Here is a 13,270-nt window from a genome sequence, read left to right as displayed (position 1 = left end):
GGCTGTATATCTACTGTGGCTTAGTGGTACTTCATGCAGTCTATTGTATCCGCGGTTCGAGACTGACAGTGGTGTTTTATTTTGCTGCTGAGCAGAACAATGGCCCTCACATGCAGAGTGACTAAGGCACTTTTAAGCTGTTGTAAGCTGGCTTGTGTGGGTTTGCGCAAAGCTTAGCAATGCTTAGCTAAGCGCACACAATCACACACTCGCACAAACCCACTAACTACTGCTTAAAAGTGCTTGCTCCAGCTAACCCTCGCTCTCATTTCTTTGAAAGAAAAGAAAATGGGGAGATAAGACAGTGGTGAAAAAGGGGCACAAAGAGGGAAAGACAGTAGGGAAAACAGCTCAGGATGTGCAGGACAGGTGTGGGGATGGACCATAGCTGCCCATTTCTTTTACAGCAACGGCTGTGCATATGCAATAATTTTGGAGGGAAATATGAAACCTTCCACCCCTGGGAGAGGGGTGAGGACAACAAAGTATGTTGTACTGCCAATTGAATTACATTTATATGTCCAGCAGACATGTGTGCAAAATGGGCAGCTATGTATGGGGCGTAGTTTTTTTTGGAGCAGATTGCCCTTTTTTTTTCTTTTTCTAGGTGAAAGTGGAATGTGAGGTAGGGGATGTAGGTATATTTGGGGAGGTAGGTTGAGGAGGTAAACAGACAGGACAAACAAGATGCATACAGGGGCGGAATATGACACATGGTGGGTGAACACCATTGACAGGGAAGGATGTTTGGAAATTGCAAGCCCATGAGCCCACAGATGGCAACAGTGAAACTGAGATCCCCACCCATGGGCAGTCACCACTGCACCTTCACAGCCCAGAGGGTGGCTGTGCTGGGGGCTGCATAGAAGGGGCAGGCTCACCCATGAGTCGAGCCACTCATGCCTCAAGCTGGCGTAGAGGATCAATGACAGAACGCTCAATCTCCCTATGCACCACAGCCCGGACCGTTCGGAGGGTGATAGGTGGCCCTCCTCCCCCCATGCTTGCATGGGGGGACGAGCCCCATCCCCTGCAGCGCTTCCACCTGAAGGTGGCACAGGGCCAACGGAGGAGGAAGTCCCAGGCTGGGCACCGGACCTGCTGGTGCCAGGTGCCATCGCCAGCTGAGGTGGGACAGGTGGGTCCCCTGGGACCGGCCTTCCCATATGTTCAATGTTTAGGAGGATTTAATGAAAATATGGGTTAGTAACAGTCAACAGCATTCCCAATTAGTTATAACAGCATGCAGAAGTATTCCCATTAACCCAACACACCAGAGTTCCAACAGTTGAACAGCAAGCATGACACATGCATATATGGAACAACAGTGGACATTACAACAACATGCAGGTTTAATTGATGGCAACAGGCCACCAATATTGTGGTATGTGAACAGGGCACATGCATCAAAATAAATGCAGATATTTATAAACCAATAGGACATATGTCCCAACAAATGTTTTGAGATTAGACATACCCATTGAGGTGTGGAATTGCATTTTTTATGCACATACAGTAGAGTGGAAAATGATAGCTCCATTAACAACTTCTATATCCTTCTAGTTTACACTACATTCCTATTAACCGCAGTTATATGTCCCCTACATGTATTATTACACTACCCAATTGTCCTTAAATCGTGAAATGGGTTTTGTTAGATCTTTATATACATGGGCTGTATCTGACATACAAACTGTCTGGGATGCAGATGTTACTGCTACATATTTTGTGAATTGCTCAGACACACTATTGCTGAGATGGTACACTGAACGCTCTACTTTCCTATATTTATCTAGATATGTTTAAGTGAAATTATCAGTTATATGTTAACAGCTCCCCACATTTCTGCCAGCACAATGACATTTCTGGGGAACACAATACCAAGCTACTCATGTGCCAGATTAACCTGTACATGCTGGGCATGAACCAACAGTTGAGGACTGTGAATATGCTTAAAAGCTACTGGCACTCCCTTCATCCACTTTATATTGGCCTACCCAATTGTGTGTTAACAGCGCTTAATACAACAGTACTAGTTCTATAATGCAAGAGTACAACAACATATCAAAGAAAATGACACAAGCACACTCTAGGGATTATACCTTTATTAAAGATTTAAAAATCTTTTCTAGAGGCTCTCTCATTTATTTTATATAACAGTACATGAAGAATAATTATTAGAGAATTATTATACCTTTCTTTATTGTGTTAAAACACTTTTTTCAGGCTCTCTCAATTATATTACATAACAGTACAAGCAGAATAATTACTAACCTGCCTGGTGGCGCAGCCTTAGCAGCCTATCTGCATAGGCTTGCTGATTCGCAGCATGGACACCTGCAGCTGTGAAGTAAATGAAGTGATATTGAGACATCCCTATCCATAGTATACACTAGAATAGCAATTCTTACATACTTAATTCCATGGCTACTTACTCAGTAGTAGGGCATTTTCCATCTCATGGGCCTCCTGGATCCACTGGTCCAGTTGATCCACCTTGCATCTCTTCAGGTCTGTGTGGTGGTGTCTGACCTGCTCACCAGTCCGAGGGACACCTGTGGCACTGGTGAGTTCATGAGCTAGACGGTCCCAGGCTTCCGCTTTGTATTGGGTGCCCTGGTACTGGCCCAGCAGGAGTCTATCCTCATGATTATGGACAAGGAGCCAAACCATTACTTTTGATTCCTCAATGCCCCAATGTTGCACTCGAAAACGAGAGCCCTCTCCAGCACCAGCCATTGCTGCCTGCAGATGGGAGCTACAACCAGTTATGGCAAGTATTCCCACCTATGGAGCTTAAATATGCATCATTTCCCACACTTATTTGTGATTGGCCAGTTTTGAAAAAACTCAGCTGAAGGTACACCTGCTTAGCAATGGGTAAACTTCCACTGATATGTATGTGCATGTTGAAAGTGCATGCTTATGCAAAGCTGTCATGGCTTAGTGGTTCAATACTGTGATTATGGTGCACAGTATCCCGGGTTCGAGGCCTGTCATTGCTTTTTATTTTACTACTGGCCAGACCGGCTAGGAGGTGTGGCTGTGTTTTACCGACTTTGCTCTACGTTGCCCGATGTTGTTCTACGTTGCTCTACATTGCTCTACGTTGCCCGACGTTCCCGGCATTGCGCTAGTTAGCGCAGTGCGCAGCTATGCACAAACATGTTCTGTTTGCGCTAGTTGGCGCGATGCACAGCTCCGCGCAAGGCTATTGTGCTAGTTAGAGCAGTGCTAAGCTATGAGCAATTATACTGAAATGTGCTTAATACTGGTAAACTTTGCTTAGCAGTGCTTCACATTGCTTAAGATACGTTACTTACGCATTCATCAGTATGCATAACCATTTCACTTTCTTATATATATATATATAAAATTCATTCACTACTACATAAGCCATTTCAATGCTTTTTACTAAAATTTCAATGATAGATGTCAGGAATTCTTTTCATATACAGATTTCCAACAGAAAATGAAAAGGGGAGTGGTGGGACTCGAACCGGGAATGCCTCCTCTTTGTGCGAAGGTTCTACCACTACGATATTGCTATTTTGCTTAATTTGCATATGTTTCTTATTATCCTCTTCGATGTCTTGGCTGCTAACTGTAGCTAAGCAATAAGCAAACCCGCGCAAACACAAGCAAATACGGGCAGCTATATCGGGAATAATAATAAAAAAAAATAAAAGTTTTACATTTTATAATTGTACTGGGATTTAGAATGTGGGGGAGTGTAGTGTTGGATATGTACACATTTGAGCGGACTCACTCATGTCAGCTGACATTTCCCAGTTATGTGACTTGCAGGGGCATGGATTTCTGGACTGCTCGGCAGTCCAACATGCCCCCTGCACTCGTGCATGCTCCATGTTAGCCTTTGAGTTGAGGCAGCACGCCCCCATTAATATGCATGGCGCACTGCCGTCTTACTCTTAGACTGGCGTTTCCATGTAAGACTACTTTAGTCTTACACGGAGGATTTGTGAATCCTGGGGTATGTTTTATACAGTATTTAGCTGTTTCCTTTCTTTTTTCATCCTTCAAGAATGTCCTGTCATCCTTAAAGGGATGTTTACACATATAGTTGTCATTTCCTGGAATGAGAGTAGGATTGAGTGTGTTTTTTTCTCTAAATTTTATATTTTTCACATTATTAAATAATGGAATTTCATTTTTTGACCAAAGTAGTACATAGTGGCATTTGACCATACACAAGAAAAACATTACATATGCATCATTGCATAGCTTAAGTCCACAGTGACTTGCTACACAGATGGATTTAATTGCATGCTTACTCTGTAAAGATTCGTTAACACCTACATTAAGTGTACACCATTTTGAGTGAATGGACAACACAAGTATAATTCAAACCGTCTTCCTCTTAATTTTAGTTTTCCTACTGATTTTTTTTTTCAGCCTTAAATATTGAGGGGATTCATAAAAGTTACCACAAAGTGTATACAAATACACTTAGTGTAATCTTTCTGAGTGACTAGAAAGCACAAAAATGTTGTAGGGATCTTATATAGATCGTGTACACTTAGTGTAGGCATTAATGAATCTGGCCCTATGTTTCTGCATAACAGAGATGTTCACACGGTATACTAGTTTAGTGATTTCTGTCCCTTTAAACAGCGGCTCACTTTAATGAATATTCATTCAAAAATTTCCTAAGCAGTTTAGTCCTAGATGTACATAGCTGTAAGCATTCATTTATATATATTAAGGAAGCTATAAGCAGTAAACATCTGTATGTTAAATATTGCTGCTCTTAAATTGTAATGACTCTAGTTTTACCTAGTGAACAATAACACATAGCAAATTACAAAAGAACAAATGCAGCTAATAAAAATAATCTCTTTATGCAAAAACATGGCCTTTACTGCAGTCTGCAAGATTAATCCTATGGTTTCCACATCATGCTGCAGACTGCATATCACAGCAGTAAGAATGGGTAACACAAGCACAAAAATGTAATAGTGCAAGAGATAATCTATGGTGGTCATTACTTTCATTCTTACAGTGACTCAGTGAAAGTACCCCATAGTAATGACCACAGCATTCATTCTTTCAGGATAATAAGGCTACAGCTTCACTCGGTAATTGCCCCACTTATCTTATGTACCAATATTTGAAAGCAAGAGCAGAGAGAGATGGATGGTATTTCATGGTCAGGCCCAGATAAATTCTTAGCTGTTTAAAGGACAGAAGAAATGTTTGCAAGACCTGGTTAATTCCTTCCTCATCTTGCAGTAGAATCTCTCTGCATATCTCCACTGAAGTAAATGTTTCTTTGTTCTGCATAGACCACTCAGCATAAAAAAGCAGAAGCCAGGTCTGACACATGACAAATTGTTATATAAGAGAGGCTGTAATCTTAATTCTGACACAAGGGCATAAAAGCTTGCAACATCGTTTCCTAAGGAAGCAGGGAATGAGTGGATAGTAATCAATGGAGAAACACAAAATAGTTTTATTTATTTATTGTTTATTTTTTTACCATTTGTATAGCAGAGCAGAGCACTGATCGAGTTTTTAGGCTCATCCTGGGAAAAACAAATGCAACGTAATAGCAAACAAAGAAGTAGTTTACTAACTGATGAAGAAATATTAAGCATGCAAAACGCTATCACAGCATTGTAGACGTCTGCCTAACAGTAGGAAGAGAGACTGAAGTGGGCAGGGAGAAGTAGCAAGCAGTAAGGAAACTGTCATGTAACCATATTTCATTTCCAGAGCTGCTGCCAATGCTATTTCTGTTTTACTTTTATTTTATTCACAAACCTATTGATACCTTGTGAGTTATCACTTACACTTAGTCTTATTAAGCAAAACTGTTGACTATAGTGAGGTTCAAACCTCAAGCACTAAGAGCAGAAAGCATAGACCAAAGTAAACAAAATGTTTGAAAGGAGGAACTAGGGGTGCTTTTGTGTTGTTACATTTACATTACTGCTGGGATTGGTATGTCTGATTTTATCAGAAACTGATGGTGTTACATATTTTTTTTTTATCCTTTGTCAAACCTCTAACTGAAGAAACAGAAAACTATCAAAAACTATTGTCATGCTGCCCTATCTCTGTCATCTTGAATTTAAGGAGAAAGGAGAAAGAGGACATGGGGCAATCTGGGTAAAAGACAACCGACTTGCTGGGATTCAGGATTTTTGTCTTACTGAATATGCCAAGAAACAGTAAGTGCAGAAGAAAGGAGAAGGTTGGATCAGAAATAATAAGAGAGCAAGACCACAGAAGGGTTACCTTTACTGTATGTAGGGGTGAGATCAAGGATGAAGAGGAAGCCTAACAGCTGAGAAGGACAAAAAAAATCCTTTTTTTTGTTTCACTAATAGGGTTTTTGTTTTGCAGCACTAAGTGGTACTTTTGATTATAGTCTTGTCTATTTGTATTGCTGCTGGTATATTATAACCTGTTGCTGGCATACTTTCACTTACTAGGCTGCAATGCTAACAATTTATTGTTACCCCCACCTAAAACTGCTCGGATGCAAGGTGGTATGAACTGGTGGTGCAGTGAGCTGAAGAGGAGATGTATAACTGGGAATGAAAGTACATGAGGGATAATGACCTAGGTCTTGCAACAAAGATGACACATAATAATGACCCAGGAAACTAAAGTGAAAGCAAAGGTAGATACTCGGGGAAGTGAAGGCAGTATGAGATGTAAAGCATTTGTTAGCATGGTTTAGGAGAGGATTAAGACATATGGAAACAAGGTTTGGCTCACAGACAACAAAATATGGTGTAAAGACTTTATATTATGCTGAACTCATTGGAATAATAAATATAGCATTTACAAGAAATGTTTAATGATACATAGGCAGCTTAATAAGGTGGAGAAAATAAATTCTTTACTAAAATGAAACATGTCAGTGAGCAAAGAATGGTAGTGCAGTGCTTTTAAGTGGGAAATAAAAAGCTGGAAAGACTGGGAATATCAGAGATAGGAAAGAGGAGCTGTGGGAAGAAATGAAGGAATTTCAATGAATATGAAGCATCTGCAAGATATGACAAGGAGATGGCATCAGGGAAGGCACATTACCATCTGATGTGGCAAAGAAGATAAGGAGAGATGCTGGTGCCGTGGCTCAGGAGAAAATGCCCTGACTGCATCCCAGGTGACCAAGGATCAAATAGTGGTCTGGATACCAGAGGGTGGCTAAAATAGGCTTACCCATCTTGGCAGTGGGATGTCAACTGTTCCACCACAATGCCGGCAGCCCCTAAAGTGTGAGGTACACAGCATGCAACATTTGAGCTGGGGATGTGTGCATACATCTGCCAAGCTTTGTTTGCAAGGCAGCATTCATTTGTACATATGCAAGAACACACATGGTCTCTGGGGAATATGTAGAAGGCCCTTGCAAATGCAAGCAGCAGGCATGGGGGAAAAGAAAAAAAAAAGAATATTAAAAGAGAGAGAGAGAGGAGATAGACAGTAATAAGGGTAGAGGCGTTGGTAGATTGGATGGAGAAATGCTAGAGAACACCAAGTGAGGTGGACATTTTAAATAGGATAGAAACCTATAAAGAGATATAGTGGGAAGGAGAATTTATATGGTACTGACAAAGTAGACTTCTTATCAGAGGTTTGTAGGTTCAGAGGTAAATCCTAGGCTATTGATATGGAGGACCATCTGCAGCCTAGCCACAAGATCTCAGATTTGTAGTTACCCACCTTCATGAGTTAATACCTAGATTTAACCCCTTTTATTGGGCGCTTTGGGGGCAAGAGTAATTTATACCTAATTTCAACCCCTTTCAGTGAGGGCTTAAGAGGTCAGATCTGAGGTAAATTTACTATTGCCCATCCATTCATCCAGGTTTCTTTTAAAGAGGGTCAGGGAGCTAGATTCTTTACATCCAAGGGACGTCAGTTCTGTAAAAGAGGGATTCTCTATGATAGCTAACTATGCTGACTGCAGGTCCTATTTATGTTTCACTGGGAGTTTATATCTCTCTTCAGTGTCTGTTTAAGGCGATATTTGTTTTGTGAATATGCAGGATGTCACATAGGAGTGGATCTTTCAAGGCTCTATAGGCCAGACAGAGGTCTTCTCTCAAAAATCTATAGGAAACAGAAAAGCAAGAGAGCGTATAAGGGCAGTCTAGTTTGCTCATGGAGGAGATGCCCGTGATTGTCTAAGTGAGAAAATGCTGTAGTCTCTTGAGTTGGATCTTGTGCTTAGACAAGTACATAACAAAAGGGGCATTATACTCTATTACTGGCCTGATAAAGGAGAAGAAAAGAGGTATGATGATTTCCTTGCATCTCAAAGATATACCTCTGGTGATATTCTGGCTATATAAAGGACTTCCTATCAATGGTGGGCACATGGTGATCAAAAGAAAGTTCATTATCAATGAAAATACCCAGGTCCATGATGACTTCAGTCCATTTTCAATGGAATATCACCCATGTGATAGGAACATGTGTTCTCAGGTTTATCAAAGGACACAATGCTGTATTTCTTGGCATTCAGTTAAAAAGCTATGGTCCAGGCACCATTCATTGGTGCAAGTTGCTCCCTCCAGGAGAATCTGAAGATCTGTTGAGGTGTTTATGACAGCTACATGTTTGCAGAGCAGGTCAACCACAGGCCCTTAATTTTGGCCTTGACATCAGAGAAGTAAATACCAAAGAGGACTGGTCCCAGGACAGATCCCTGGGGAACACTGCTGACAACTAAACTTTTTGATGACAGAATGTCTGCAATCTTAATAGACTGGGTTCTGTCAATACACCAGTTAGCTCTTCAGCAGATAACAGAGGGGTTAACATCTAGCTGGATCAACTTATTGATAATACCAGAGTGTGGCTTGGCAGAGGCATAACTGGCTCATTTGGCAGCCACTTCTGCTTCCTGATCTGGCAATCCCTGAATGCAAGGTTGAGGAGACAAAAAAAAAAACAAGAAAGGTCTGGCCTCCAATTTGGTGCTCCTTCCAGGTACTAATACCTACTCCAGACCCTCAATGTCCTCAAGCTGTATCTGAGAGCAAAACAAAGGTCCATTCAATGATCAGGTGCTCCTTCAGGTCCTTACGCTCTCCTCATATACTTCATGCCCTCTTATGTACGTGAGGCACAAAACACTATAAAAAAGGAACTGCCAATCATGCCTGATGACACCTTACACCCTGCTCCCTTCATCCCACCCTAGCTATTCATCTGTGGGATGGTATCAAAGGCCTTCACCAAGTCTACGTTGGTAGTGAGAACTGACTGGCCAGTTTCTAATGCATTAGTGACCTGTTTAAAGAAATCCACGAGGTTTATTAGGCAAGATCTGTGTCTGACAAATCCAGACTGGTTAAAGTTCAAAGGCTTGTAGACTGCCTATGTCTTTGTTAATCACATCCATAATGACATGTTCATTTGCATTACAGATAAAGCTGGTCAGCATACCTTTCAACCTCTTAGTGCAAGACATCTGGACAAAGCCTACAATAAGGAGGGAATAAAGGCCCCAAAATAAGAACAGATTTGTACATATTTCTCTTTTGAACTTAAAAAGTTTACAGAATAAGTGGAACTGTGCTAGCATACATTTTCTGAAGGATATGAAGTCTTAAACTCAAATGTATGTCATTATTTATTGATTTCAATCCTCAATGATTTGCCAGAAAACCACAACTTTTATGAGGAACAGACCAAAACTATGAGGTGAAAATTTAGATAGTTGAGTTGTATGCTGGTGAGGCTTATCATTTTATAGTTTTCAAGATCAGTACTGGTTCCCTCCATATAGAATGGGGTGACCACATAATTTCTTCATACCAAAAGATGTTTGATGCTGGCAAGAAGATAGCCTGGCACTTTATCCAGACCATGGAGAGAGAGAGAGTTTTTGGCCTTGGAGAAAGCATTCAGGGCATGCTCAGAAGTGATCAGAGAGGGTGGTGTAGACATGCTAATGTGTTCTAGAAAGTTAGAGGGAGATAGGAGTGTAAAGTTTGAGGAGAATACTGCTGGGATTTTGGCTATATTCTTAGAGAATGACTACATGCTGTTGTCTTATGTTAGCTCTGAATGTTGCTGAGCTTTGATTCTAAGGTTGTTGTCATAGCTGAAGAAGTTTTTCTTATTGTCTTATTAATATGTGGCCATTCTCAATTTGTACTTGATTTTGGAGGATTTGTTTTTGTTTCTGAGTTCTCTGTTGATATTTTTGAGTTCTCTTCAAGAGGATAGGAAATTATGTTTTTCTTATGGGCTACTGGTTTCTTCTTATTATATAGCCTGTTTAAACAGAGTTTGTACCATAGAGGTTTATTCATGAATTTGACATCATATTTATGTCTTAGTGGGACTCATACCTCTATGCATGCTTGGAGGCAGGCATAGAACTTATTCACAAGTGTGCAGCATGTGAGATGGGTGTCATTGAGGTGACGGGAGTGTTTGAATTTCAGCAGGTCATTACTTAGTTGGAGTAGATTTGCCTTAGAGTAGTCTTAAAAGACAGAAGGGTCTTGAGGTAAATCAGGTATTACACCCATAGTGATTATTGCTGCACAGTGGTTAGATTTGACCAGTGCTGTGATAACTGGAGGTGTTGAGCATAGGGAAGTCATACTGGTGAGAACCTGGTCCAGTATTTTTGAACCCCTCACTGGAACTTGAATTATTTGCTCTAAGGAGGTGACATTAATTTAGTTTCGGAACCTTCATGTATCATCTCAACCTCTTTGAGCAAGAAATCTGGACAAAGCCATAAATAATTGGGGGGGGGGGCAAAACTAGGGACAATTTTTAAATATTGCTCTTACAAACATAGCAAGTTAATAGAATAACAAGTTTTGCATTAGCATGATTTTTCTGAAGGGTATGAAGTCTGAAACTCAAATGCTTGTCATTATTTTCTGATTTCAACCCTCAATGATTTGCCAGTGATTTGCCAGAAAGCCACAATTTTATGAGAAACACTCCATAAATATGAGGCAAAAATCTGGACATTCTGTAGAAATCTGTACAGTTAACAGTATGTCATGTATACTTTTTGTAACTAATGGAATGATAGTTAAAGTCTCCCAGGAGAATAGCATTGGGATTGATAGGAAGGGATATCAGTTTGCCTGGATATGCCTCATGGGCTGCAGGTATCATGCAGTGGTACAGTTACTTATTATAATGTGGTATGGTGTATTCTTTACCATGAGAAGGATATGGAGGAGTTCAACGTCATTCTCCTGTGTTAAAGAGTCTGGAGGTGAATTGGCTTCTTAGAAATATGGACATGTCCCCTCCCATAACACCTTAAGTTTCAGCATTGGGTAAGAAGGAGTAGTAAGTTTTAAAACCCCGCACTGCAGGGGTGGTATCACTGTTCTGAAACAATGTTTCAGTAACTGCGCATATATCTATATTATTATGACTTAAAGTGTGCCTGTAAGGTGTGCAACATCTTGTTTAGGCTTCTAGCATTGAGAGGTTGTTGTCATCATCATTATCATCAGCCCCTTTGCCCCATTTTAAAATGGGGTTGAGGTGTCACATCAAAATTAAAATCCAAGAAAACCCTCGAGGCACAACATGACAATAAGAAGCTGACCTTTTATTGAACACTTAAAAGACACGGAACCGAAGACAAAAACAATAAAGACATTCAGTAAGCGCTTTCACATTCCCTCGAATGCTTCATCAGACTGTTAAATAAACCAAACCATTTTCACATTTAAATATCAGTACAGCCTCATCATCTGCCAATCATCATTGTATCATGCATTGTGACGTCAGTGCTTAATTAATTAAAATCTAAATTTTTTTTTTGTTAAAGTATCAAAACTTCATGCTTTGAAACAATTTTCAATATTAAAAAACAAATGTTTTGTTAAAAGTAGAAGCATAAATTAATAATAAATATAAGTCTCATACAGCTTGAAAAATATGTTTAAAAAATGTGTTTAATATATATATATATATATATATATATATATATATATATATATATATATATATATATATATTTCAGGATCACAAATCAAAAAACAAATTCTCATTATAAAGCAGCTGTGACTAAAACATAAAAATGTCCTAGAAAAGGATATACATAACTACACTGAATATAATAAATAAATATTGCTAAAAATCTATTCTGTATTAATAAATATGTCTGAAAAAATACATTCAATGCAATATAAATATACGGTAATATTAATGTTTATTGTCTCTTACTATCAAGAAGGGTTTCATAGAAACCCTATCCTTTAAACCTGATAATCTGTCTGCTTGTAACCTCATAATCCAGCTTGTCTCTCTTTGTTCAGTGTAATTCCTATGATCACCTAGCCTAATATTTTTATATACAAACTCAATGACTGTAAACTTAAAATTATGTATGGTGCCTTTATTGATGATATGTCTAGCTAGGGCATTACTGTCATCTTTCCTGTTGATGGCGTAAACATGTTCTCTGACTCTTTCTCGCAGGGACCTGTTTGTCTTACCTACATAGAAACACCTGCATTTTGTGCAGACCGCTAAATATATTAAATCCCGTGACCTGCAGTCTGCATAGATAGAAAAGTTATATGGTCTTCCACTATCAGGATGAATAAAACTATTGCAGTTGGACATGTAGATACACTGGTTGCATGTTCTGCATGCAAAAGTCCCTCTCCTATCAGATGCTAACTGTGATTTATTCCTTCTCTCATAACACAATAATAATTTCAGGGATTTTGTGTTCTTATAAGTGAATCTAGGAATATCGCCAACGAGTTGCTGTAGTTTATCATCAATGGGGAGGATGTTCCAATTCCTATAGAAGATCTCCCTGATCCTCTTATTGTTATTAGTGTATGGTATCACTGGCCTATGGGGCTTTAACACAGTCTTTGTTCTTTCATTTTGGGAGCCTGCCTGTCTGCACCTATGTAGGTATGGTTTGCCACTTACCATCCTATCTATTGCCTCTTCCTGATGTAAACTCCTCATTTCCTTTAACATATATCCTCTCTCTTTAAATTCATTGGATAGGGTCTCCATTGTTCCCTGAAACCTAACCTCATCTGTCATGAGTCTAGAGGCCCTAAGTGCTTGACCTGTAACTATATTGCGATAAATGTGTGCCCACTACATGTCCAACTGCAATAGTTTTATTCATCCTGATAGTGGAAGACCATATAACTTTTCTATCTATGCAGACTGCAGGTCACGAGATTTAATATATTTAGCTGTCTGCACAAAATGCAGGTGTTTCTAAGAAGGTAAGACAAACAGGACCCTATGAGAAAGAGTCAGAGAA

The sequence above is a fragment of the Protopterus annectens genome, chromosome 4.part1 (genome assembly GCF_019279795.1).
Source record: "Protopterus annectens isolate FY-2018-M chromosome 4.part1, PAN1.0, whole genome shotgun sequence".
NCBI classification, from domain to species: domain Eukaryota; kingdom Metazoa; phylum Chordata; order Ceratodontiformes; family Protopteridae; genus Protopterus; species Protopterus annectens.
The sequence above is the reverse complement of the archived record's forward strand: the minus strand, read 5'-3'. Positions refer to the sequence as shown.